General features: G+C 46.0%; 1 protein-coding gene across 1 annotated transcript in view; it reads left to right on the forward strand.

Moving 5' to 3' along the window:
* Positions 1 to 26,333, forward strand: part of LOC147725129 (uncharacterized) — a 192,509-nt gene that overhangs the window by 134,951 nt on the left and 31,225 nt on the right. The gene's annotated exons all lie outside the window — the stretch shown is intronic.

Below are 26,333 nucleotides of genomic sequence, written 5' to 3' on the forward strand. Positions count from 1 at the left end.
GATACACAATTATATACAGTGAGAATGCTGTCTTTGACGCACGTTTCAGCACTGGGGCATGCCTTCATCAGGGAGTTACGATCAAAAGATCTAAAAGTAGGTTAACACAATATTTAGAACTCATTCCTATAACCATTGCACAAATACTTTAACTCAATAATTTTTTCTATATTGCAACTGCTCCCTGGTTTGCTTTCAGTGATTTACTGACAGATAACACAACCTACTAATACATACATTTATACTACATGGGAAAGACTCTTGGTTGAGAAAAACATGATTGAAGAAAACATACAAAGGATAAATTGCCATCAACCCGGATTTTGGACGCCAGTAGAGCGAGGGCGATTGTGCCACAGGATTTCGTACCACACGTACCTGTGGGTTACGGACTTATTTTGGAATTTCACTATTTTGATACAACTGGACCTAATCTTAACTTTGGAACTATATGGATTAATACTGGCGCATTGGATTGAGTTTTTTCAAACATAGCGGTGACGATTATTTCTCGTGTTTAACACCACAGGGGGTACCCTTCCGGGTTGGAGTTATCACCGGAACTGGGCCAAAGTATTGATGATTCAGCCATTGAGCCCTGAAGAGTTGTAGTCACTGTGTATGTACAGTCCTACAACGAAACACGTGTCGGCTGGCTGTATATTATTGCCTATTTGATGACCTAATAAAAAGGAGAGATACATGAACCTCCATGAAAACGACGTTGGACAAAAAATTCTCTTTTGTGCAATCCTATTTACTGTCACATTGTTGTTGAGATTCTGTCTGAGTGCGCAGGATTTTGTGTTCAGTACAATGTTTACACTGAACCCAAATATATCAAAATTCACTGAATAAATGTGAAGGGTCATAAAATCACAACCTTCACCTAAGAATCACAATCTTAATCACAATTCATTGAATAGCGGCAATTGAAAACGGGTAAATACACCCGACCAATACTTCTTTTTTTGTTTTATGGTCCTCATTTTCCACTGTGGTTTCAAGTGCTAAGGCCGACAGAGCGCAACATACTGCCACAGTAGGAACTGGCAGGGACCGCCGGATATAATTCAGTGTTTCCCATCAGTGATGTCATTGTCTCCAAGACCCCCACTTTAGAGAAACCATTAAAGTGTGAAGTTACTGCCATCATACCCCAGCCTCAAGAATCGGACCGGGATACCTAGGTGCACCAGACAACGCAGGGAAATAAAACCACAGCAGCATAATCATTGGACCATGGGTGGGGGGGAAACAACCCACAGTCAAATTCATTGTTGATCCCATTTCAGCAAATGCCAAAAGGCTCTTTTCTCTCAGTTTCCAGACCTAACCAAGTCCAGCTTTGACACCTGCAAAACAGAGGCACACCAGTCAAGGAGGGAAGGTGGTGTAGAGTCCTTCCATTTTTTACAGATTTCCCTTCTGGCCAGTAAAATGGAATAAAAAAAGAAGATTTTTAGCTGGACTTCGGGCCTCACCCATAACTCCAAAAATTACAAGAGGGAGGTTAATCAAAATTTGGAAACCCAAGGAAGCCGTAAGTGAGACACCTATAGAGTCCCAAAACGAGGACAGAAGGGGACACTCAAAAAACATATGAACATCAGAGGCAGCTACCTAACCACATCTGGCGTATGCCACTGGGGTCTCTTTAGAAAATGTTGACTGTCTCTGTGGAGAATAGTAAGCTCTATGAAGAGTGAACAGATGGTTCCTATAAAGCCAAGCGGGCCTAACAATGTCCCACAGCACCTTACACTATGTAAACCACAGGTTTTCTAGGTTAGGACCAACTAGGGAGGAACCATATAACTTCTCCGGCAGTTGGAATTTGCCGTCAACCTCATCTAACATTAAGTTGTACCATAAAGAAACCTCCTTTCTAACTGATGGTTTATCAAGTAGTAGCGACTCAAGGTGACTACCCCCTCCTACTGGAAATCCGCTCCTGAGTGAGGTATGTGAGTGAGCCCAACTAACAATCTGAAGATATTTAAACCGAGAGAGGTTTAGCCCAACTTTATCCTTCAGAGATTCCCATGATAACAAGCAACCTTCCACAAACAGATCACCCCAAACCTCCAACCCTGCAACTCTCAAGGGAACAGCTAGACTGTCTATCAGCCATCCTGGGCTCCCAGGAGAATCCCATAGTGGTGACCTGCTAGAAAAATACCCCAACTTTCTGGAGCTCCTGAGTTTAGCCCACGTTTTCGCCATCCCCTGCAATACATTCAATTTTCTCTTCTTAACCACATCGCTGTTGTGCATTTTCCCCTCCTGTGCTGTTTTATGATGAAGTCTATTGTTCATGACGAGCTGAGCTCGTCATCAGCACAGCTCCACTGTGCCTCATGACGAGCTGAGCTCGTCATGAGCATGGAAGGGGTTAAAGAATTTGGGGTCTCCAAATTTAAACAGGAAGCCGGTCTGTGCTGCTCCTTCCCCCCTGCGCAAAGCTGCGAACATGCATCCGATACCAAAATCTGAGGGCATCTTTAATAACATGCGAGCATGAGAAAGTTGAAATGCCCATGCATATATTTAGAGGTCTGGAGGTGCTAGTCCTCCCTTTTCCCTGCGCCGCCTAAGTTTTTTTCCAAGCAATCCTTGGGATATGTTTATCCCAAATGAAAGAACTAATATCGATCTGTAATTTTGAGAAAAATAATGGTTCAAAATAGAGAGGAATAGTATTAAACAAAAATGAAACTTTTAATAGAATAGTCATCTTTATCAGGTTTACTCTTCCCAAGATAGGCAATGGAAGTTGTGACCAAGATCGTATAAGTCTACAGCAGTCTTTTGCTACAGCAGAAAAGTTAATTGTAACAATTTTATTCATATCCTTGACAATATTAAGTCAAGAATATATTAAGTCCAAGATAACGCAAATTTAGACTAGGCTTGACCCCTGTCCCAAGATCGTTATCATTCCATCTCTGTTTTTGAGGCATTGACCTCATAGCCAGAGATTTCCCCGAAGTCCAAGGCTAACTTAATGACTGATGAAAGGGCTGTGAGTATTTCTGACGAGAAAATCAGGATGTCATCAGCGTACAGGGCCACCTTTTTCTTCCATTCCCTATACTTAAAAGATTTGATGTTAATGTCGTCCCTCAATCGTTGGGCGAAAGGTTCGATATATAAGTCAAATAGGAGAGGGGAGAGAGGGCAGCCCTGACGTGTTCCCCTTGTGATGGTAAACGGGTCTGACAGTTCTCCATTCACCAACAGGCAAGCTGTGGGATTCTGATAAAGTAATCTCACTGCTCGACGGAAACCATCACCGATATTAAACTTAGCCAAGACCCCCGACAGGTATGACCAATTCAACCTGTCGAAGGCCTTGGTTGTGTCGAGCGTCAGAACAGCCAGGGGGAGGGAATCAATTGTTGCCATATCGATAGCCCCTATCAGATCATATGTCAATTCATAAAGCTGACGACCCTTGACAAATCCTTTCTGATCTTGATGTAAAATGTCGGCTGCTATTGCCCCCAATCTCTTTGCCAATACAGTAGCAAAGATTTTATAATCGACATTTAGTATAGAAATTGGTCTATATGACCCACAACACGATGCTGGTTTTCCCGGCTTTAAAATCAAAGTTATAGACATGCTATCCCAAGAAACAGGGGGTGGCAGACCTTCCTGAAGGCCCTGATTAAATAATATAGTAAGAAAAGGAACAATTGCCTGTTCCAAAGCCCTATAGATTTCGGCCGGAAGGCAGTCAGGTCCTGCTGCCTTCCCCTTCTTACTACTTAAGATAGCTGCTCTGACCTCCTCCTCCATAAAGAGGTTATCCAGAGAAGTACGCTGTTCTGAGGTCAATGAGGGGAGAGATATCCTACTCAACCAATTCTGAATACAATCTAATTCAATTTGCTTATCTTCGTGATAGATGGTTTGAAAAAATTGTCGAAAAATTCTTCTAATGTCTTCGTCCGCAGAGTAAACCACATTATTACAGGTAATGGAATCTATGTTGTTACGGGCCTGGTCAGTTTTTGCCTTCCAGGCCAATAGTTTCCCCGCCCCTTCTCCATTCTGGAAACGCACTCAATTCAGCGAGGACATCGCCGACTTCATCAGCCCGCATGCCCTCCCCTCCGCTGACTACATCCTCCTGGGAGACATCAACTTCCACCTGGAGAACAGCAACGACCGCAACACCATCACCCTGCTCGACAACCTCGCCAACCTCGGTCTCAAGCAGCTGGTGTCCACCCCCACCCACCTCGCCGGACACACACTCGACGCCGTCTTCTCATCCAGCAAAGACATCGCCTTCAGCCACGCCACCGGACTCCACTGGACGGACCACAGCTGCGTCCACTTCACCTTCAAAAGAACGACGATCCACCACCACCAGCAACAGGTTGCTCGAAGAAGCTGGAACAAGATCACAGCTGACCAGCTCGCCGCTTCCCTGAGCCAGCACCCTCCCGCCAGCTCAGCGAACCCCAGCCAGGCCGCTGACAACCTAACGAAGTGGATCAGCAACTGCGCGGACGAACTCGCCCCACTGAGGACCCCGCCCAGCAGACCCGGCAGCAAGAAGGCCCCATGGTTCACCGACGAACTCAAGAGCTCCAAGAAGAACTGCCGAGCCCTCGAGAAAGCCTGGAGAAGGGAACCAACACCGGACAACATGACCACCCTCAAGCTTGCCACCCAGAAGCACCACCAACTGATCCGCGCCACCAAGAAAACTGCATTCAAGGACCGGCTGGACAATAACGCACACAACTGCAAAGAACTCTTCAACATCGTGAAAGAGCTCTCCAACCCCAACGCCGGAAACAACGACATCACCCCATCGCAAGACCTCTGCAACTCCCTCGCCTCCTACTACCACAACAAGATCGCGAACATACACAACAGCTTCAGCACTCAACCGACGCACGCCACGACCGAACCACCGCCCCCCACCACCACCCTCCGCGCCTGGACTCCGATCAGCACCGAAGACACCATCCGCATGAAGAACTCCATCCACTCCGGATCTCCAACCGACCCCTGCCCTCACCACGTCTTCAACAAAGCCGACGCTGTCATCGCACCCTACCTGCGGGACATCATCAACACATCCTTCAACACCGCCACCTTCCCGGAGAGCTCGAAACACGCCAAACTCAGCGCCCTACTCAAGAAACCTACAGCGGACCCCACCGAACTCAAGAATTACCGCTCCATCTCCCTCCTCCCGTTTCCAGCCAAAGTCATCGAGAAGACCGTCAACATACAGCTGGCCGCCTTCCTTGAGACGAATGGATCCCTCGACCCCTCACAGTCTGGCTTCCGAGCCAACCACAGCACCGAGACCGCCCTCATCGCTGCCACCGATGACATCCGAGCCCTGATGGACAACGGAGAAACAGCGGCCCTCCTCCTCCTAGACCTCTCCGCGGCATTCAACACTGTCTGCCACCGCACCCTAGTGCAGCGCCTCAGCAACGTCGGAATCCAGGAGAAGGCACTGGAATGGATCATCTCCTTCCTCGACGGAAGAACACAGAGAGTCCGTCTACCACCGTACAAGCCAGAGGCCACCGAAGTCATCTGCGGCGTCCCTCAAGGATCCTCGCTGAGCCCCACCCTCTTCAACGTCTACATGAGCCCCCTTGCGGCCATCGCACGCCAACACAACCTCATCATCATCTCCTACGCTGACGAGACCCAGCTGATCCTCTCCCTGACCAACGACCCCGCCGCCGCCAGAGCCAACCTTCACGAAGGGATGAAAGACGTAGCCGAGTGGATGACGACCAGCCGCCTGAAACTGAACTCAGACAAGACGGAAGTCCTCATCCTGGGCTCCTCGCCCTCCGCCTGGGACAACTCCTGGTGGCCCCCCGCCCTGGGCACCGCACCCAAACCGACAGACCACGCACGCAACCTGGGCTTCATCCTGGACTCCTCACTCTCCATGACCAGACAAGTCAACGCCGTCTCCGCGTCCTGTTTTAACATCCTGCGCATGCTACAGAAGATCTTCCGGTGGATCCCCACCGAGACCAGGAAGACGGTCACCCAGGCCCTCGTCACCAGCCGTCTGGACTACGGCAACGCCCTCTACGCCAGAACCACCGCCAAGCTCCAGAAGAGACTCCAGCGGATCCCGAACGCCTCAGCCAGACTCATCCTCGACATCCCCCGACGCAGCCACATATCCGGACATCTGAGAGACCTGCACTGGCTCCCCGTCAACAAGAGAATCCCCTTCCGTCTCCTCACCCACACACACAAAGCCCTACACGACCAAGGCCCGAGCTACCTCAACAACCGCCTCAACTTCTTCGCTCCCAAACGCCACCTCCGATCGACCAACCACGCCCTCGCCGCCGTCCCCCGCATCCGAAGAGCGACAACAGGAGGAAGGTCCTTCTCCTACCTGGCCGCCAAGACCTGGAACTCCCTCCCTCCCGACCTGCGCCTGACCCAAGACCACCTCTCCTTCAGGAAGAAGCTCAAGACCTGGCTGTTCGAGCAGTAGCAGCACCCCCCCCCCCCCCCCCAAGCGCCTTGAGACCCTCCGGGTAAGTAGTGCGCTCTACAAATGTCTTTGATTGATTGATTGATGGGCTATTTTACTAGCTTCCCACTTTTCAAGAATGCGTGCATTCAGGACTGAACCCAGCTGTCCCTTTAGGGAGAGTAACTTGTTCTGCAATAACTGTAAGACATTGCCAGATGAAGCTGCATTCAAATCGATTTCAGCTTGCGTCTTGACCATCTCATCTTCAATGGATACTACCTCCTCTCTATAGAGTTTCCTCCTATATGAAACCTTATTGGTGATTAGGCCCCTTAAGAAGGCCTTAAAAGTGTCCCATACGCTCCCTGATGAGGCAGATCCAATATTATTATTCATAAAGCACTGAGCTTCCGTTATAAAAAAGGCAATATCTTCTGATGACGAAAGTAATGAGCGGTCATATGACCAAATTCTGGGGGAAACTTTAGTGAAACCAACAAGTTCCATAGATACAGCTGAATGGTCCAATGAATGGGAGGGAAGATAGTAGATGTTCTTAACCAAATCAGCCAGTTTCTGACTAATTAGAATAAAATCAATTCTTGACTGATGATGGTATTTATTGTTACGAAAAGAAATGCCCTGAAGTTGACCCGACCTAATTCTCCAAATGTCCAAATACCATACTGCTTCATGCTGTTAAGCAAGAAGACATAGTTTTAGAGAGAGTTAAAGGCCGGCTATTAGGAGTTTTGTCAAGAAAGGGGTCCAGGACTATATTAAAATCCCCAGCCAAAATAATCGGCTCCGGGAAAGATAATAGGTGAGAAAAAATGGACTTCAGGACTGATGGATCGTCCGGGTTGGGCCCATAGTAACCCACAATAGTAATTTGAGCCCCAGCGATGATTACCGTTACTATGACCCATCTGCCACCTGGGTCTACTAGTTTAAAAACTAGTCGTGCTTTTAGTGGTTTCTTAAAGATAATCGTCACACCCCTGATGTTTATAGATTGTGTTTTTGAAACACAAAAGTCAATCCACCTATTTTTTTTCGCCAAAGAGAGCATTTCAGACTCAATAAGGTGCGTCTCCTGGAGAATCCCGCAAATACTGCATAATCTTGCCCCCTCAAGGCCATTGACATTCCAGGAGAGAATTCTCAAACTATTCGTAAGAAACAAAACCCTCCGCCTTCGTACCTCCCATTAACAGAAAGAAGCTAGCAATAACCAACCAGAACTGTGACACTATTCCACCACAAGAAAACCTCTCTTCACTAAAAATAATCAATACCAAGCAGAAAACGGGGATTTTTTTTATTTTTTCTTCCTTGCCACACCCACCCTCTTCCCCAGTGCCCTGAACTACACTCCCCACCCCCTTGGGAAACCCTTGCTCTATCTATCCGGAACAAGTTCAGAAGATAGCGCCCCAACCCAAAGCTCCCCCCAGGCGTCTTATTAATACAGACCAGAGACAGCGGAATAAGTGATATACTAATAAAATAATAATCCCCCTAAACAAATAATTCAACTAGTAAGTGATAATATATAGTGTTGTACATTGACAGCATTTCTCCCATCCCCTTTTCTGATTCTGTTTCCATATTCTATACCATTTTATTTTTTTTGGTTCTCTTCTTTTTCCTTATTTTTCCCCGAAACTGAAACTGGGTAGATAGAACTAAATAGGTTGCAAGGTGTTCTAAGAGAGCATTAATGTTAATGCTAAGATATGGCTTATAGCTAACCAGAGGGCTCTTTCTCATTCCCCAAAGTCATCAATAGCTCGTCTGCTGCCTGAACAGATCTAATGTTATATATCTTGTTGTTATGCATATTCTCAGCGCAGCAGGGAACATAAGTTGTGCGACAGCCCCTAACTTTCTAAATGCATCGAGCCTTCTCCCAAACTCCCACTGTTTGTCCAAGGTAACCCTGGATAAATCTGACCTAATCTGAAAGTTGAACCCCTTCCCACTCAATGATTTTTGCCTCAGAGCTAAGTTAAGGATTGTTCCTTGAGAGTGTAGGTATGGAAGTTTACAAGAATCTTTCTTGGTTTAGGCCTTTGGGGGTTCTTTCTAAAGGGATTCCTATGAATGCGTTGAATATCCATAGCTAGCTCTGCAGTTGATTGCTCAAGTTTTAATGAGTCCTTTAGGAGTAAGATGACGTATTGTTTAATATCTGTACCCTCACCCCCCTCAGGAACATTAAGAATACGAATGTTACTACACCTAGCATTGTTTTCTAACGTTTACATTCTTTCAGAAAACATAAGGTCTTCTTTTTTGAGTGTGGCAAAGTCGTCTTTAGCCTGATCTAAATGCAGAGAAAGACCAGCCACTGTTTCTTCAAGTACCGCTGTTCTAGAAGTGAGGCCATCAATCTTATTTACAAGGCATTCACAAAAATTCCTGATCTCCAACTGGTTCACAGCTGACACATCAAAACCTTTTTTAATATCTGTGGACAGGGAAGAAAACATGAGCTGCAAAGAAGTGGCCATCGAGCCGCTGTTATCACCCTCAGCAATACTGTTGAAGAGCGTGGCCATCAGCCCTGTAGGATATCCCCCTGTGACTTCCCCAGTGACCCTTGTAACCCTGCCTCTATCACTGCCTCTGTATGTACCTCGCTTGATGCCTCTGTGTCTGCCTCGGTTGATACCTCTAACAGCTCTAACAGCTGGGGTAGCTGTGAAGATGGCTGTGAAGTTGGCTGTACAGGCACAGAGGCTAATAACACCACACACCCTTTGGTTTCTAAAGTAGCCTCAACTTCTTCCAAAGAATCAACTTTATTCATTTCGCTGGCAACAGGAGTCTTAGGCACTAAAGAAAGCGCCTCGAGGTCCATAGGAGAAAAAGGAGAGAACAAAAATCCTGGTCCAGGAGTAACACGTTCCCCTGACAGATCTAATACTTGCGGGATTACCTTAAAGTAGGACCGAATGGATGGTGTTATCTTGGAACCGAGGTTAACATTAGCCTTAAGCCCCTTTACTGCCTTACAAACTTTTGTGCGTTTGGCTTTGACCTCCCCGCATAAGAACGTGGAGGTTTTCTTTTTTGCCACACTCAAATCAGGGCTTAATCTCGGGCTTGGTCTCGAGGCTATCCCCTTGGTATTTAACCCAGGACTGGCAACAGATTCACTGTTTTTTCCCCTCTAGCCACCTTTCTCTTTGGCCCGCGCTTCCCTCTTCTCCTTATGGGCACTAGCGCAGGCACCGCTAAAGCATGAGAGATGTTAACCTCACCAGATTTTCCAGCTTCTGTACACTCAGTTAACTCCTCTGGCCGCCAAAGAGTTGACACCTCTGCCTCCTCCGTCGTCCTCGAATCTCCTCCTCTCCCCAGAGAACCAGCAGGAATACTGCGGGTACCTTGGAGGAGACTGCGGAGCCTTTTTCCCCTTCTAAGCTCCAGGGCGGCCTGGGTCCAATGCCGCAAACCTGCCGGAGCCGACGACGGGCTCGGCGAGCACAGCAGACTCTGCAAACTCAGCCGCAGCCGTTCGAGTGAGCGAAGACACGCCTCCTCTAAACGCATGGAAAGTTAGGAGCAAAAGCCGCCAAACAAGTCAATAAAAGAAAGCAGCCCGTTATTAACACGGTAGGTTTACAGAAATGTCAAGAATCATATCCGTATACAGAAGGGGATATCATACGGCCGCCAAACCGTGTCTCTAGCATTCCGGATTTAGGAAAAGCAACCCATGGCGGGAGCCTGAGCCCGGAGCACCGCGGCAGCTCAACTCGCTGCCGCCAGGTTTCCCCCCCACACCCGGCCAATACTTGTCTCTTAATCCACTATTCTTCCAAGTGCTTTAAGAGGTTGATTATGATTCTGCATTCAAATTATAGATGTTTAAATACTGGTCATAGTTGATGCACCATTGATGTTTCGGTCTGTTAAGGCTATAATCTGTAAGACCGTCTTCAGGACAATGTGTCCAAGAGTGCCACCACGTCTGATCTGGTCCCAATTTAAGGGACTGAATAAAGTAGGAGGACCAAAACAATCAATCAATCTTAAATTCAAACCAATACTCACAGTCTCATAGGGTCACATCCTGAATATCTAGATTCAATCAACTGGGAGAGGTCCTAATGGGTCATACCAGCGGCAGTCACCGAGAGCAGACTGTGATCAAAGCCAATCACACGGCAGGCATGGTCATATGAACTGAGGAAAGGAAACAGAATCAGAGCAATGGGATTACTGATAAGTAACAGAAACATTACCTTCTCATCACAGCCTCCTCTCAGTCTCTACACCTTGAGGATATTCCAATGCAGGCAGGACCAACATTAATCGCCCACCTTAGGAACGGGCCAGAAAATCCAGACACAAAGGAGGAGGTGTCAGTCAGTCAATTACACCTTATTCTGTATTTCAAAATCACATAAAGTCGACAAACCATTACAATCAAGTATGTTAGTAATAATAATAATAAGGGCAAAAAAAATACGACACATCCATAAAAATTTAAAATCACAATGCAATCACTAAAAACAGCAAATATGCAAGTTCATTCAGTAAATCTGAAAAAAAGTAGTTGCAAAATAGCTTTTCGCTAAGTCTAAGGACACCAGAGAAGAAACTTGCAACTCTGAAACAGAACATTTGTAAATACAACAAAGCTGATATCGCGTGAGCAAATCGAGTATTTTTTGTTATAAAGTAAATGATTAATCTGTGCTTTAATATCTAGTAAAAATCACAGAAGAATGTAAAGTGCATAGTGTCTTGCTCAGAGAAATTATCACAGGGATATAGTTTCAATTCTCCCAATTTATGAAAACCATTTCGGAACAACAAAACACTAATGTATTAAATTAAGCCCGAACACAGTAAAAAAAAAACAATGGTGTGCAATATTAACAATCCTCAAGTATGGTTCGCCCTGAAAGCAAGACGTCAGTGGAATGTAGTGTTTCACTGTGGGTTTAAGAAGTTCCCTTTCCTCTCTCCCATTGAACTCCAAGGAAGGAACATCATTTTAGCTCCAGCAAATCCCTTGGCCGTCATGGTGTGTGATTGGTGAATAATGCTAGGCGGCCAAAACTCTCCGACATACCCTTGACATATCTGAGCCAAGGGACATGGAGGGCTCATCAAGTGATCTACAGTCCTCAATCACAAGCTGGTTAAGTGAGCGAGCAGGATCAGATATTCTGTGCCACCGCATAACGGGAGCTAAGGCAATAAGAGCAGTGATGTATCCCAGGCCTACCTCCTCATGGACCACAAATGATGGGGAGCTCATGGGAACCACCAGGAGCCTTCGTAAAAAGTTATATTCTACTGATAGAGCGCGCAGGTCACCCGACTATTTTATTACCAAATTTATTTAATACACTTCTTTAATCGGGTAACCTACACTCTACTACCAGTAACCCTGTTCCTTTCTATTTATATCCAATGTACCTGACTTACCAATCCTTGTCACGGGTACCTAAAATCACAATGGATCAAGGAGCTAGCTGTAAAGACAAGCAATCATCACAATACAATATCAATTTAATAAATGTTTGCACTCTTCATAATAACCACAGACTCAGGAAGTTTTGAAAACCTTTATCTAATCATCATCATCATCATATGTCATGAGCATAAAGTTCACACAGATAAGACTGGAATTAGAAATAGCGTATAGCTATGGATAAGGCAGAGAAAACGAAACATTTAGAAATCGAAAATTAAAGGGAAGGAAAAAATAAGGAACATACTAATTTAAGATCAACAGACTTTCACAACTTCACTAAAGGCGGGTAAAGAAAGGGAACATGCTAAATCAAAGTAGACTTTCGTAATTCACTAACTGTTAAAAGGAAATGAAACTTATGCAATTTGATTTATCCAGATGTGCTTATTCTCTATAGGGAGGGTAAGAATGGAACATAAACTATATGGAAAAACGATTTAGCATTTGTCTAAAGGTAGGTAGAAAAGTGGAACATGCTAATAGACAAATAATGAAATCTCATTTATAAATGGACAGGGGAGAAGAAGGAACATATGCAATTATGCTTTTGAAACTATTCGAGAGTTAGAAATGCAAATATAGATAAGCAATTCCCCGAACAGACCTTATATGTACCTAGGATAGAGTGAAGACCAACCCTGGCCATGGGTCAGTTTGGAAAGACGGGAAAGGACCCACAAGGACTTAGATGCCAGTAGGCGAGCAGGTACAGCTCATGGACAGTCAGGACAGGATAACTCCAGAATTTGGATCAGGACCGGGTTCACCAAAGGGTACGACCAACACCTGCAGCTTTGATTGCAATGCCTGCGCTACTTCCTCTCAGCAAGGAATCTGCCAAAAAACCTGATTGTGTTCTCGAACCTCCCAGCAAAGTGCTTCGCCAGCACTTTAAGTCTGCGTAAACCCCGAATGGGTTTCTCAAACCTCCCAACAGAGTGCTTCACAGCTCTCTGTTCAGTCACCTATAGAGTGCGTTGGGTCAGTGACAGGTCAGCTATTCGGACAAGTTGGACAATTTCTCTAACTAAACCTACGCTAGTTATACTGTTTTTCGGTTCAGTGTTCCACCCCCCAATGTTGCAAGTGTAAGGATCCCCAATTTTGATTGGACAAAGGAGGAGGTTAAGTCATCACACCACCTAAAATTTAGACTTTCTCAGGCTTAAGATTCAATCTTCGTACCCACCCCCTAGTTTCTGACTTCCCATGACATATGACTCTCACATAACAATGATGAATACATTAATCAGGTACATTTGTAGCAAATGATGTACAGTTCAGCTTCGTTCGGCTAGGTCGCAGGTCGGTTCTCAGGAGCATCCCGGCTGTGGCTGCCAGCTGGCTGGGTTCCACTGCTGCATGGTTTTCTTTTCCCCCATCATGTGACTGGTACAATACAGGCTTTCAAGATGGAGTAGTAAGCACCTCCCAGGCCCAAACAATACGGTACATGAAAAGCAAGCGAAAACAATTTAGAAATACAGAACAAAGTGATTACACTGTATACCATGAATGGCTATGCTACAACCCTTACTTTATAATACCTATAGCGTTATGAGTTAAGCAGAACAGACAGCTTTGCAAAAGCGGCAATGCAAGCTTAAAGCATGTGAGAACATAAAGCAGCCATGTAAGCTGTATTGCGCATGAGCAACAAATTCCCACCAGAACTGCGAGTACGTCACGTCACATGGGTATGACCGACGCATGCGCAGTCTAAATTCCCGCGTAGCAGCGGCCATTTTAATGGCAAGCGTATTAGGTTTAGTAAACACATAGGCAAGCGACACTGGGACACCCCGTGTAGTGTAAAAATTTGCAATATTAGTAAGACAAACATGTTGATTTAGTCTATTAACATTATTTGAGGTTCTTGACACAAGCAAGTCGCTTAACGTGCGAATCCTTGCTCCATCACTACCACCTAGAGCTCTCTGACATCTTTTTTCCCCAGACGTCATTTTTTCCCATACTACAAGTGACGGACCGGCGGTGCAAGGAGCTTGTGAATAAACCCCTCTGTGTTTTACCTATCCCTGATGTCCTCTCCTCCATCACTGAGGTTCTCTTTCTACCATATGGTAGGTATGGTATCTAAGGAAAATGAAAAACATTGGGATCAGAAACGGATTGGTTTGCGCCTACAAACGCTATTTATAAAGTAAGGAAAAAAGTGTCTGGCGGCTAAGTAGAGAATTTCTCCTACACCCAAGGTAGTCCTGTTTGGGAGGACACATTGAAATGGGCCATTTAACGGCCTGGAAAAATAGAGGCAGTTAGCCTATCTTAAGGAGTCCTTGAATGGACGTAGCGTGTGTAGGCCCAAGCCAATTAATTTCTGAGCCCGTTGTTTTTCCATTTTCCTCACATATTAGGTGCTCACACACCTTGTCCTGTGATGACCTCACATCTATAGAGGTCGAAACGCTGTTGACTCTAAACATACTGACCCCTTTTATACTGTCTAACCCCTTCCATGCGTCACAGTGGACATGTGCGTCGGACGGTCAGGGGCTGTCCAAACTGAGCACGCGTCATTTTTTTCAGCACCGCCACGGCGAAGGCGTTAAAAATAATCCACGGAGTCAATGGTTGTGTTTCTGCTAGTTGATGCATGTCTTTTATTACACATTGCTCACTGCATGTTCTTTTCACTTAATTGTGAGCACTGGATCTTATTTGACACTATTTGATCGATATACTTCAAATATTCTGCAATATTAAATATGCAATGAGTAAATTAATTACTCTCAAAATAACATTTTTGTACCTACTTCAACATTTGCCTTGGTGTATTACCAAATTATCTGGTTAAAGCGGTCTTCAGACCAGTTTATCTTTGGTTTACATGATATATTCATCTATAGTGAACCTCTGTTGTCTACAAGATGGTTTAAAACTCGAGGCTTCCTAAAATTGTTGGGGTCACTGTTGTTACTGAATATATATATTCAGGTAGTTGGGTCCTAAGTTGTGTACTGCCTTCAATGTGTGTGTGAGGAGTTTGACAAATGAGTGCATTAGTGAATTAGGAGCCAGTTGAGCTTCCTGAAGTGTGATGTGACGTAAGATCTGTGTGGAAGCTTTAGGATGAGTCTGGTCACTGAGTTCTGGATGGTTTTTAGTCTTCTGGGTAGTTTCCCGTCGCTTTACTTGCTTGTGACTAGAGTGTGAAATTGTTTCTAGTTGTGCATGGAAGCCATTAGAGAAACTTCCTCAGCATCTTCAGGGTGTAGCTGCAGGATGCAGTGGCAGTGTACACATGGGCAGTCATGCCTAGTTTGCTGTTGAGGATTTTGAGGTTCCTGGTGTGGGTGCTGGGTGGGATTATGGATCCACGTTCAGCCGGCTACATATAGTAGTTTTATGGAGATGTGTCCTTGCTGAAGTTCACTAATCCTGTCTTGTTGTTGCTTTCATCCAATTAATGACTTTGTTCATGCACGACGTCAACTTGTTTCTTGTTTCAGAGGTCTTGTGTGAGAGGGAGAGTGTGAGTTGTGCATTATTGGCATATGAGAGGATGATGATATCATGTGCGTATATTGTTGGCCAAAGGGATCATGTATGCATTGAAGAGCACGAAGGCTGGGCGATGAACCTTGAGGCACTCTGCAGATGAGTTTCCGCTTCTGAGGAATGAGGTGCCAGGCTGACTGATTGAGTTATATCTATTAAGAAGGAGCACACCCAGCAGAGAGGGGGTCTTAGGATGACAATCTCATGCAAGTGCCTGAAGCGGATGGGGTGGGACCATGTCAAATGCTGCAGAGAGGTCTGAGAGAAGGAGGGCTGCATTGTCTGCTCTGTCAAGGCTCATGTGAATGTCATCTGTGGCAGTGATGAGTGCTGTTTCTGTATTGTAGTCAGCCCTGAATTACAGCTTGTGTGGCCCCTTAGGAGCTGAAGGAGAAAAGGCTCTGCTTTCCTGGTCTGATTACCGGCTTATGTGTTACCTCTTTTAGATCTTTTATCAATGACTGTGCCGATATACATCCCAGAACATGAATTATACAGGGGTGTTAGAATTGGGGGTCTCTAGGTGGCAATGGTATACACCTTTGTCCAAATATTGACCCTTGCTTCTAAGTCAGGATAAGGGGATTACACTCCTAGAAAACCCCTGCTCACCCCCTTGGTAGCTTGGCACGAGCAGACAGGCTTATCTCGGAGTCAGTGCGTTAAGCATTTGTGAATATACTCAGTAATACAGTGAAAACACTACAGATGGACACAACACAGGTTTTATAAAAATAAGTATTCTTTATATAGACTTAACACAAGACCACAAACTACAAAAATCCACAATACTGTACTTAAGGTTGACTTAAAAGATTGTAAAAGTCACTAAGTTCAAGTTGGTGATAAATGCAACACAGTTCTCAACAAAGTACCTGGATGTGTAACGTAAAATAAACAAAAGGTTCGCAGAGGGAGATACGTTGGTTCCGTGCTCTGAGGGAGATGATGCGTCGCGCCTCAATGCTTGCCCAGAGTAGGGGATTCATTGTGATCCTTACAGATGCGGGAGTGATGCTTAGGTTCTCGGCATCAAGATGGCGCCTTGATGCGATGCGACAATCCTGGTGCGATGCAAGAAGACGGTGCCCTTGCTGTGACGATGCAATGTTGATGCGACGACGCCCTGGCAGCCTTTTGATGACTCTGTACTTTGGAGCTCCGACAGGCTCTGCGACACGCTTCTCCAGCGATGCGATGGCGACCCTCTCGATGGGGTCACGCTTCTCCGGTGATGCGATAGCAGACAGCTTTGACGAAGACACGCTTTCTGGGAGATGCAGCGGCAGCACGCTTCTCCAGCGATGCGACAATCTCAGCTTTTGGCGGCGACATGCTTCTACTCCTTGCGTCGCGCTTCCAGCTCCCAGCGACACGCAGGCCTCTGCAATTAGAATTCCCAGCAAGGAAATTCAGAGGGGAGTTGGAGATGAAGTCATTTGTCCCTGAGACTTCAGCTGGAGGCAAGCACAAGTTCAAGCCCTTGGAGAATATTCTGTAGATGATGAAAGTCTTTAAAAAGTTCCTTCTCCTTTTCTTGGCAATAAAGAAACCACTGCAGGTCAACCCAGCAAACAGCACACTGGCAGAGGGGCAGTCCAAAACTCCTTCATCTTCCTTGGTTCTTCTACTTTGCAAAGGTTTGGTTTGTTCCGTGAAGTGATATAAAGTCTGTGGGTCTGGGTCCCAATACTTATACTACTTTTCTCTTTGTTCTCTGAAGGCAGAGAGGACTCTGCATTCCAAACCAGTTCTTGAGCACTTTGTTTACAGGTCTCCTTCTTTCCTTTCACAGTGCAGGGCAGAAACATCAGACGCGCTTCTGGAGGTGGAGCCAGCATTGTGAAGGGAAAGCACAGCCCTGGAGCATTTTGTTGACATGATTCCGTCTCTTCTTTCACAGTGCAGGGCAGAGACATCAGCCGCACCCCAGGGAGTGGAGCCAGCATTGTGGAGGTAAGGCCCAGATCTATTCAGGTCTCAGGTGCATCTCCTCCCTCCCATCTAGATGCAGATCTCCCTATTCACCACTGGGCTGACTCATTCTGTCTCTTGACATCCCACAGCCCTGTCACTCAAATTCCAGACAAGGAATACACAATGTAGCAGAGGCAGGTTTTGGATAGTTAGACAAGAAAATACCTACTTTCTAAAAAGTGGTATTTTCAAACACAGAATGTTAAAACCAACTTTACTAAAATATGTATTTCATCATTCTGAGTTCAGGCATACTAAATTCGAATTTCTAACATGTTCCCTGAGTCAGTTAGGATTATAAAATGTAATAATCTAACTGCCTATTCTGGCCTATGGAGAACAGATAGCCTTGCAATAGTGAGAAACAAAAATGGCTATAATTCACTATTAACACATGCTACACACACCAGGGCATGTCCTACCTTATACTTACAATGCACCCTGCCCTTGGGCCTACCATGGGGGTGTCTGATATGAAGCAAAGAGAAGGTTTAGGGACTGGCAAGTGGGTGCTTTTTATATACCAAAAGACACACCTATAGTCTTGTTCATGTGTTTGAAAGCATGTTATGCAGTATAGCCCTACTTCTCTCGAAACTAACTTAAATAGTGTTTAACATTAAGGGGGAGACATCCCTTAAGGATTAGAACCTTCACTCACCCAAAGGTGACATGCTTCATCATATGGGTCCTCCTTACCAGTGTAGAAAACCTAGTCAACACTGGGAGCTACTACTTCAAAGGTAAGGAAGGAGCTCAGAGATGTTTTTTTGGTAAGGAGATGGATAGTAATCCCATATGTGAGATGATGGGTGTAGTGAGGTTTGCAGCGCTGTGTGAAATTAGAATAGAAAGTGAGTTAAAACTGCCTAGATAGAAATCACTGACATTTACTTTATTAATGTGTTCTACCTGACAAGATTAAAAATGAGACAGCACAGTGGTATGGATTTACAACCACTGTCACTTTAAGGTCAACATGTTTCAGCCTGTTGATCAACCTTTTGTATCAGCGGCTTTCTTCAGGACCAGATATAATCGTGCTATTGCTGCTGCAACAATGTGAAAAATAGTAATAAAGTTTATACAACACCGGTATTCCTGTTTATCTTTCTTTTGTCAGGTTATACCCAAGGTATCTAAGGATAGAAGACAAGAAACAGGAAGTGGTGGAAAAGAGAGGGGGTTTCGAGAGAGAGAGATAAACAATAAATCACAAGATAACTTTAGCATTGTGCATTGTCACTATGTCAAAAGTCTATTATGCTTCTTATTAGTCATAAACACTAAGGACTTACCCTCAATTGTAGGATAGCCCTGCCTCACCTCTACCTGGCAGGCTGCTCTGGAGGGAGGCCCCGCGCTGCTGGAGAAAAAAGCAAAAAGAAAAAAAGTGTTGAAGGTGTCAGAATCTCTACACCCTCTACACTTGAATCCTTATATCTCTTTAAACCAGGAGGCCAATAGGTACATCTATGTCAAGCAGTTACAGAGACCCAACACATAAACTCCTCTGGGTATCTCTTTGATTTAAAATGAATTAAATTGATTGGGAGGGTATGGCCAGAGACTCTATCATGAGTAAACAGATTATATCCTACTCAGCAGATGGAAAAGACCAATCATCTGTGCCAACAACGATCGAAATTACAAAAAAACGATCGAAATTACAAAACAAACTGTATAGCCCCTGCCAGATCGCTTACCTATCCGTCGGTACCTCAACTCGAAAAAGAGCTCGCCCTGGGAGGTACCGAACGAGGTGGCGGGCTCCCCTTTATACGTATGCGGCATGATTGCCTGCCGCTGTGTGAGAAATGGGTCCTAATGCTTAAGGTTGTCCTCACCATTGCCTGTGTGTTCTTTTGCGCAATAGGGTAAGTGGGTGACACTATTCTCCGCGCAAGTGTGCTCCACCCGCTTCGTTTTTATAAAACGTTTCTTTCAGCCAATGTGGAAAAACTATAGACATATCAACCGAAAAGGCACTTATTGTCTTAATGCCTTCCTACAATCATACAATAGTATTTTAGTTTTCTCGATCTAGCCAGAAGAACCATACATCCTGCGAGGCATATGGTTTTTTGGGAGACACTACTCTTCGCGCATGCGCGCCTGTTCAATGTCATTTAGTTTTTTATGTTAGCTAAATGTGCAAAAAATAATAATAAAGACTCGTGGACCCCACAGAAATTACAAACGTAGTACAAGTGTTAAGTCGCACTCTCATTTTTCTTAATTAGGCATATATTTGTATTATAGATGTTATTTATGTCTTCCTCTCAACATATTTGGTTAGCGAAATGCATGCAATAAAGACTCATTGGACCCCGTGTGAAGTGGGTGCTCTTGCTAAGTTGACAGGGCAGTCACAGACTGCACACAGGCCTTGCAATGGCAGGCCTGAGACACACTTTACAAGCTGCTTTTGTGGGTGGCACAACCAGTGCTGCAAGCCCACCAGCAGCATTTGATTTACCAGCCCTGGGCACACATGGTGCACTGTACTTGGGTCTGACAAGTAAATCAAATACCCCAATCATGGAATCACTGATTAGTACATCAATTTAACATAGGGAGCACTTGCACTGTGGCACTGAATAGCAGTGGCACTGTAGTGTAGTTCCTACATTCCCAATAGGATCTGCGCATTGGAATAGTGTATCCTCTAGGTTAGACGTAGGACAGAGGTCGACTAGGTCTCTACCGAATATACTAGACTTAATTGTGTGTGAGCCAGCTAGCTCAGAGGTCACTAGAAACTTTCTCGAATGAACAAGAAGGGATTAGTTTCTGACAACCGCATAAAACATGACAACTTTGTTTCCCAAGAATAAGAATCTAGAGTCGCAGAAACAATAGATAGTTATTTCACTCAGTCAATCGTGCATGCTTCGTTTCACCAGAGGTGCAGAGAAAATAGAGAGGCAGGCGTTTTCAATAAAACGTATTTATTGAACAGTCTTCTTTCTCAAGCATAAGAAATGAACTGCTGCAATCGTAGTACCTGTTGTAAAGTACAATGTGTACAGTACGAAGAGTATTATAAAATAATACTGTAAAAGCATGATATGGTTTCTAAGCCATAAAATATATAAAATACATGCATTGATAAATAATGACTAAAAGTACTCAACTGGTGCTTTTCTAAAATACGCCTACCCCGGTGTACCTAACCTAGGTTTAGTATAAGGGAAGAAGTAAGTGAGGTGTAGCTTAGTTTCAGTATTCTTTGCCAAGAATCTAATCCAAGAATTTTCTAAGGGTCTAATCAGCTGCGTACCTTGGTTTTAGAATGTAGGAGGTCTGGGATCTCTCTCTCAGGACTCGATTTTGCAGCAGCCCGCAAGGGTTGGCTGGAAACACTGGAGCTGGATTTCTCGCCTGGAGAAAGGACAGCGTCTCTCAGTGCGTCAGCTGGAGGGTCGGCTTCCTTCGGCACTTGCTGCAGCAGGGCGCGTCGGGCAAGTAGATAGTCAAACTGCTCCAAACCACTGTGTGTTTGTCTGGACAAGTGGGGGCATATTTATACGTTGAAGGTGCCGAGTTTGACGTAAGATTGGACATAATAACGTCATTAGAGACTTAATTCTCTGAAAACTCCATGAGTTCTTGGATAAATCAATATTCATGCAGGGGAAGGTCCCTGACTGCTGAAGGCGGGTTTTTCCAAGAAATCGTTGTAGATTTTCGGAACTATTTGATATTTATGAGTATTTGTAGAGCGCAGACTTTCGCTCCGGAAGGAGCATCTTGGCGCTACTAGTGGAAGTAGCCAAGTCGTATTAGGACTCCATGAGCTATGTCTTAATATGGTTACGATTTATATGCTTATATAAGGATACGGTACTTTATACCTATATAAGGGCATGAATTGGGAAAATTACACTAGGGTCCTAACATGCTATAAAACAGCACAGTGCCCAAAGCATATAACCAGCAAAAACATATCAAAAACAGAGGAGGCAATCAGTAAAAATGGAAGGGAGACTCACACCAATGATGCCAGGTCTAACAATGGGTCACTCCAAACATTTGAACTTTTATCAAACACTTATTACATTTGTAGCACGTGTTTCAAAGGATTGAGTCCTTTGGTATATGATCTCAAACCCAGTGCTAAATCCAACCCGAGCACATGAATTATACAAGAGTCACTCACTCCAGATCTGACCCAAACTACAGCACTGATTCCAAACCAACAAAGTGAGTAATAAACTGGTTACACCTGATATCTATTAACATCTTCAGCACTGATTCCAATCCCAGGAGGTTGGATATTCAAAGGTCACTTCAGATAGATCTGATCTCATCTCCAGCACTGCTCCAATACCAGAATGATAGTTATACGCGGATCACTCCTGATAAATCTGATCTCATCTCAAGCACTGAGTCCAATCCCAGGACCTGAGTTTTACATGGGTCACTCTTGATAGATCTGATCTAATCTACAGCACTGATTCCAATCCCAGGGCCGGAGTTAAACACAGGTCACTCCTGATAGCCCTCATCTCATCTCCAGCTCTGATTTCAATCACAGGATGTGAGTTATTCACGGGTCACTCCTGATAGATCTCATCTCCAGCACTGATTCCACCTCCAGGATGAGAGTTATGCAAAGGTCACTCTGGGTAGGTCTGTCCTCACCTCCAGTACTGATTCCAGTTCCAGGACGTAAGTCATACACAGGTCACTCCTGATAGATGTGATCTCGTCTCCAGCAAAGTTTCTAATACTACGGCTGGAGTTATACAGTGGTCCACATAGCGATGTGATCAAAGTCTGGCATTGGCCTTGAACGTCCTTAAGCTCTTCAGGCCATCACCCGCTAATCTACTAAAAGTCTCACTTGGGCCCATGGCAATACTTCCAGCTTACCCCAAAGGCAGCTCGCAGAAGTATCCAGGGGCTTGGGCTCCTTCCCCCAACAGTGCTTCACAAGGAGCTGCTTGCACGCGCACCTGTCCCCGATCAGTGAAATCAGCATGCTGGTGTGGTCGCAGAGGGCAATGGCTTCCAGGTGCAGCAGCTCTCTCTTCTTCCCAGTTCCTGGAAGTAAGTCAAGGAAGTAGCAGCCGCACTTCTGCCAGAGACTTCTAGATTTGTTCCCAAGTCCCTTTACCGGTCTTGTGGACAGTGTTGTCCCCAGTGGTCCCCGTGGACTCCTCCAAGCATACAGGGGTCACACACCCGGTGATAGTCCCAATTTGATCAGATCCTCTGAGCGACAGCCACAAAAGTCTCAGTGACCCACTCCTGGCCAACGGGGGTCATCGACACAGCCGATGGCACACAGCATCAATTGTAGGAGCCAGTCTCAGTTGTATGAGTGACAACCCTCATGCTCAGTTTCATGAGTAATTGCCTCAATGGTCCCAGTGGCTCCCCTACCAGAACACAGGGATCACCGACACGGGCGATGCCTACAACAAGATCAATGCAACTGACGACTGCCAGCATCTTTATCGCAGCTCGATGGGAGTTGCCGACTCCGATCAGAGAGTAAATGACACTCTTAAAACACCGTTCCGTTCTAGACCGGGCACCTCACACTCTGCTCTCCGGGATCCAATTGGCAGTATGCCAGATGGGCCCTTCTCCATCCAGGCTCTTTCGTCCTCTACAGAGGACACACTTGTCTTGGCTGGCAGCCAGAAGGCTAGCCCTTCAGGCACAGGGCAAATGTTCTTGCTCTTGGGTGATGAACCCTCTCACCCAAATGGAAGACATGCAGACCTTGGTCACCAGCCCTGGTTCCAGCAGGAAGAACTCTTAGGAATTTTCCCTTTTCTGATGAGATGGTGATGTTCAAACAAGTACGGGTCTCCTGGTCCCATCTTCGTAGTCCAGACTCATGTGTGATTCGGTGCCTGGCTTTTGATCTGTGAATGTAAGCTCCTTGTATGTGTTCTCTCATCTACACTGTCCTTTGTCAAGGGGACAGTCTGTAACAGCAGGAATGTCTGCAGTCCTGAGTGAAACACCACACATGCCAAGGAAGGAACCAGGTATCACACATTGTAGGAAGGTGGATATCTGACTATGGTTACCCCCAAACTTTTTGCCTGGTGTTTAGCTGGTTTTTGACTTAGTTGGCCTGGGATCCTGCTATTCAGGGCCCTAGGCTGATTGCTCTCTCCTTAAAATGGACTCCATGTACCTTAGGTGCATAACACAATTGGGACTGGTTCACCTTATGAGCCCCTGTAGTAGAGTACCATAGGTACCCAGGGCATAGGTGTATCCAAGGCCTACCAGGGGCTGCAGCATGTATTATGCCACCCCTGGCCTGGCCTCCATATTTGACACAACTGACTGATCACTCAGCTGGGGTAAGTCGGTGTAATCACCTCTTACTTAGGTACAGTATGTCTGTGCCTAACCCTAAACTGGACACATATGTTCCTATCAGCCACTCCTATGGAAGGCCTCATCAATCCTGGAGGCAGAGTGCTTGGAAATATGTGAGATGCTGCTCTAGCATGAGCTGAGCCTGTCTGCGGCTGTCGGGAACCACTCCCTAAGCTGTTCCGGGATATTGCCATACCATATACTCTTAAGTGCATTATAATCCTCGCGGTTAAATGCTATCTTTGGTTTGGCTTTATCAAAACATGTCGAGTAAGGTGTCATACGAATTGGAATACTATCCCCTCGCCAATTCTGGCGACGGGGATAGCATTCCACCCTTCTAGAGGGACACGACATGTGTGTAGCCTTAACCCCGGTTAAAGTTAAACAGAGCCTCAGCTTCACAAAATGGACGCTGCCACCACAGACACAAGTCTGGCCTCCTGCTGCTGACCGAAACTCGGCAGATGGTGGCCTGGACAAAGGGTTTCCTGCCTTGGGAGGTGCGAGCACCACCCCAGACAGGATTTTGTGTATTGGGTAGGACAGGGCTGAATAGAATCAGACATGCCCGGGGCACACAAGGTGTCCCTGTGCATAGGCCAGCCCAAACCGGTTCTGGGGCCTTCCAGCCCCAGCCTTGGCGCGGAGCTGGACAAAGGAAAGGGGGTGTAACCGCCCCCCTTCCTGGTTCCTCCCAGAGGAGGGACCTAGTAGGTGATCCACCCCCTAGATTGGGAATAAGAGGGGGAGCAGTGCCATTGCACAGCAGATCATCCCGAAATCAACTTTAAACTAAGAAGAAGACTGGACTTCGACATTCTGCTGCACAGAAGACTGAAGAGAATCTCCCTTGTGGCCTAGGAGTGGCCACCCTGTGAACACAGGTACCAACCAGCAACTCGACGTCTGCTTTGCCGCCGCCTCCCGCCGAAGACCGAGCCCAGAGCCCGACAAGAACCAGACTCCCAGACCTCTCAGAGCCCGATCCACAGTCCCTGCAAAGAAGGGACCCGTGGAGGCACCGAGTGACGTGGGACCGGACCTCTTGAAAGACACTCGTAAAGCTGACTGCGCAGCCTCTGAGGTACCCTCGACGTTGTGCTTTGGGGACTGAGAACCCCCACAACCGAGCAGCCCTTGCACCGAAGATCAGCCCTCCAGCATCTCCACGATCTGCGTGGGGCCCTTTTGCATTGTGCCACTTGACGCGCCATCCCGGCCACTAGCCACGTGGTCAGCGGCCATCTTGGCGACGAACCCGAAGATTTACACAGCAGGTCTGGTTGCTCCAGACCTACCCAAGCTCCTGTGAAAAGGAGCACCCGCTCTGACCTTGTTGGTCTGAGTGAACAGCATCTTTCGACTTCTGCGTGGCTTGCATTTGCCAAGGCCTGTTTGCTCCGATCAGGTCGCCGACACCGCCAACAGCGAGAAGCCTACGTGGGACAGCTCGTGACCGACTCCTGGACGTCCTTGACCCCGGGTATCCACGTGGCTGCAGAAAGAAGCTACCCGACAACGCCTGTTTGCACCCGACATCGCCTGGTTCCGATCTGGTTCCACGGTAGTCACTGGCTAGTGACTTTGAACATTGTCCCCTCTGCTTTCAGGTCTTCACATCTTCAGATCCACCCTTGGATCCACCGGAACTCTTCTCATCGAGCCGCCTGCAGCATCTACAGCTCCAAGCACCATCGACCAGCGTGACGAAACCCGACACTACTTCGACCCTGTGCACCCGCTTCCTGTGGGTGAGGTAACTCAGCTCCGCCGGTGCTCCTGCACTGGTACACATCTCAAGGGCCTGTGTCTAAAGTTTTAACTCCGTAGGTCACTCGGAAGGTTCCTAACTTTCTAACTTTGTGCTTTTTACGCACCATAGACTTTGTATTGAGAAGTGCGTGCACTTTGAACACTGCACCCGAGTCCCGTGGGCCTTTCCCGACTTAGTCATTGCCAGTCTCGAATAGCTCCAGCGATTCCCAAGGCCCTAGGCCTCTTCACTTTCCTCCTGGTATCTCTTATACCACTTTCTTAGTATATGGTTTAGGTGGCCCCTAGGGCTCATCCATATTGTGCAACTTTTGTGTATTTTAAACTGTCTTGTGATTTAACGCTTGTGCTTCTGTGCTCATAAAGAGTCCAGGGGATTTTAATAGTTAATAAATCAATATATATTTTCAATATATATCTGTGTGGTGTCCCTTTCATTTGGTATTCAAGGGGGTTGTGTATGGTATAACAGCTGGCTTCACATGCCTTTCAGACTTTAGCCTAAGACTGCTTTGTCCACGTTACCACTAGGATAACTGGTCTACAAGGTTGAATTACAACCATCATCATAAGGGTTGCTTGGCATGGTACAAAGTGATCACTAGAATTAGTGAGCATTATATACCAGGCCAACTTCTCACATTGGTGAGCAGCGGATTGGGATCTGAGCTTGCTGTTGTTTTACCATTACAATCTTTGAGATTATCATTTGAAAGA

The sequence above is a fragment of the Lissotriton vulgaris genome, chromosome 4_1, assembly GCF_964263255.1.
Source record: "Lissotriton vulgaris chromosome 4_1, aLisVul1.2, whole genome shotgun sequence".
Lineage (NCBI taxonomy): Eukaryota > Metazoa > Chordata > Amphibia > Caudata > Salamandridae > Lissotriton > Lissotriton vulgaris.